Source organism: Oncorhynchus nerka, linkage group LG14 (genome assembly GCF_034236695.1).
Source record: "Oncorhynchus nerka isolate Pitt River linkage group LG14, Oner_Uvic_2.0, whole genome shotgun sequence".
Classification (NCBI taxonomy): Eukaryota; Metazoa; Chordata; class Actinopteri; order Salmoniformes; family Salmonidae; genus Oncorhynchus; species Oncorhynchus nerka.
Window position 1 is genome coordinate 4412994 of NC_088409.1, and position 3430 is coordinate 4416423.

The window sequence follows — 3430 nt, forward strand, 5'->3', positions numbered from 1 at the left end:
GGAGGTTGGGAGGGGAGGGACAGGAGGGAAGAGACAGGAGGGAAGAGACAGGAGGGAAGAGACAGGAGGGCAGAGACAGGAGGGAAAAGGGGAGGGACAGGAGGGTAGAGACAGGAGGGAAGAGGGGAGGGACAGGAGGGAAGAGACAGGAGGGGAGAGACAGGAGGGAAGAGACAGGAGGGAAGAGGGGAGGGACAGGAGGGAAGAGACAGGAGGAAGAGACAGGAGGGGAGGGACAGGAGGGAAGAGACAGGAGGGGAGGGGGGGACAGGAGGGAAGAGACAGGAGGGAAGAGGGGAGGGACAGGAGGGAAGAGACAGGAGGAAGAGACAGGAGGTTGGGAGGGAAGAGACAGGAGGGAAGAGACAGGAGGAAGAGACAGGAGGTTGGGAGGGGGGGACAGGAGGGAAGAGACAGGAGGGAAGAGACAGGAGGTTGGGAGGGGAGGGACAGGAGGGAAGAGACAGGAGGTTGGGAGGGGAAAGGATATTAGGGAGAGGAGAAAAGAGGGGGACAGGAGAGGATAAAAGAGGGGGCGAGGGATGGAGGGGAGAGATAGGAGGAGAGGGAGGTGGAGAGGAGAGGATAAAAGAGGGGGCGAGGGATGGAGGGGGAGAGATAGGAGGAGAGGGAGGGGGAGAGGAGAGGATAAAAGAGGGGGGCGAGGGATGGAGGGGGAGAGATAGGAGGAGAGGGAGTGGGAGAGGAGAAAAGAGGGGAGGATAAAAAAGAATACGGACACACTCTCTGTACTAGTAATACACACACACACACACACACACACACACACACACACACACACACACACACACACACACACACTCCCCAGGTGGCATAACAAATAAAGACAGTAAACGGTTTAGACAGCTTTAGATTGAACAACATCCTAATCAAGAGAAACAGTGAAACCTCAAGTGGTCTCAGTCTATTCTTCAATCCAACCACCTCAGCTGGTCTCAGCCTATTCCTCAATCCAACCACCTCAGCTGGTCTCAGTCTATTCCTCAATCCAACCACCTCAGCTGGTCTCAGTCTATTCTTCAATCCAACCACCTCAGCTGGTCTCAGTCTATTCTTCAATCCAACCACCTCAAGTGGTCTCAGTCTATTCCTCAATCCAACCACCTCAGCTGGTCTCAGTCTATTCTTCAATCCAACCACCTCAGCTGGTCTCAGTCTATTCTTCAATCCAACCAGCTGGTCTCAGTCTATTCTTCAATCCAACCACCTCAGCTGGTCTCAGTCTATTCTTCAATCCAACTACCTCAGCTGGTCTCAGTCTATTCTTCAATCCAACCACCTCAGCTGGTCTCAGTCTATTCTTCAATCCAACCACCTCAGCTGGTCTCAGTCTATTCTTCAATCCAACCACCTCAGCTGGTCTCAGTCTATTCTTCAATCCAACTACCTCAGCTGGTCTCAGTCTATTCCTCAATCCAACCAGCTGGTCTCAGTCTATTCTTCAATCCAACCACCTCAGCTGGTCTCAGTCTATTCTTCAATCCAACCAGCTGGTCTCAGTCTATTCTTCAATCCAACCACCTCAGCTGGTCTCAGTCTATTCTTCAACCCAACTACCTCAGCTGGTCTCAGTCTATTCTTCAATCCAACCACCTCAGCTGGTCTCAGTCTATTCTTCAATCCAACCACCTCAGCTGGTCTCAGTCTATTCTTCAATCCAACCACCTCAGCTGGTCTCAGTCTATTCCTCAATCCAACCACCTCAGCTGGTCTCAGTCTATTCTTCAATCCAACCAGCTGGTCTCAGTCTATTCTTCAATCCAACCACCTCAGCTGGTCTCAGTCTATTCCTCAATCCAACCACCTCAGCTGGTCTCAGTCTATTCCTCAATCCAACCACCTCAGCTGGTCCCAGTCTATTCCTCAATCCAACCACCTCAGCTGGTCTCAGTCTATTCCTCAATCCAACCACCTCAGCTGGTCTCAGTCTATTCCTCAATCCAACCACCTCAGCTGGTCCCAGTCTATTCCTCAATCCAACCACCTCAGCCTGTCTCAGCTTCTAGTTCAGACCATATCTGGGATCTACACCACTGTCTAGTTCAGACCATATCTGGGATCTACACCACTGTCTAATTCAGACCATATCTGGGATCTACACCACTGTCTAGTTCAGACCATATCTGGGATCTACACCACTGTCTAGTTCAGACCACATCTGGGATCTACACCACTGTCTAGTTCAGACCATATCTGGGATCTACACCACTGTCTAGTTCAGACCATATCTGGGATCTACACCACTGTCTAATTCAGACCATATCTGGGATCTACACCACTGTCTAGTTCAGACCACATCTGGGATCTACACCACTGTCTAGTTCAGACCATATCTGGGATCTACACCACTGTCTAATTCAGACCATATCTGGGATCTACACCACTGTCTAGTTCAGGTTTAGTACTGTGGCAGTCTGGCCCTCGCTGTGGCAGACAAAAATCTCTTCATACTGACAGACCACAGACCCACAGACAGACCACAGACAGACCACAGACAGACCACAGACCCACAGACCACAGACAGACCACAGACAGACCACAGACCCACAGACCGACCACAGACAGACCACAGACAGACCACAGACAGACCACAGACCCACAGACCGACCACAGACAGACCACAGACAGACCACAGACAGACCACAGACAGACCACAGACCACAGACAGACCACAGACCACAGACAGACCACAGACAGACCACAGACCACAGACAGACTACCGACAGACCACAGACCCACAGACAGACCACCGACAGACCACAGACCCACAGACAGACCACAGACCACAGACAGACCACAGGTTATAATGGTGTCATCTCAGCAGACAGGTTATAATGGTGTCATCTCAGCAGACAGGTTATAATGGTGTCATCTCAGCAGACAGGTTATAATGGTGTCATCTCAGCAGACAGGTTATAATGGTGTCATCTCAGAGACTCAGCAGACAGGTTATAATGGTGTCATCTCAGCAGACAGGTTATAATGGTGTCATCTCAGCAGACAGGTTATAACGGTGTCATCTCAGCAGACAGGTTATAATGGTGTCATCTCAACAGACAGGTTATAATGGTGTCATCTCAGCAGACAGGTTATAACGGTGTCATCTCAGCAGACTCAGCAGACAGGTTATAATGGTGTCATCTCAACGGACAGGTTATAGTGGTGTCAACTCAGAGACTCAGCAGACAGGTTATAATGGTGTCATCTCAGGTGTTATAATGGTGTCATCTCAGAGACATCTCAGCAGACAGGTTATAATGGTGTCATCTCAGCAGACTCAGGACAGGTTATAATGGTGTCATCTCAGCAGACAGGTTATAATGGTGTCATCTCAGCAGACAGGTTATAATGGTGTCATCTCAGCAGACAGGTTATAATGGTGTCATCTCAGAGACTCAGCAGACAGGTT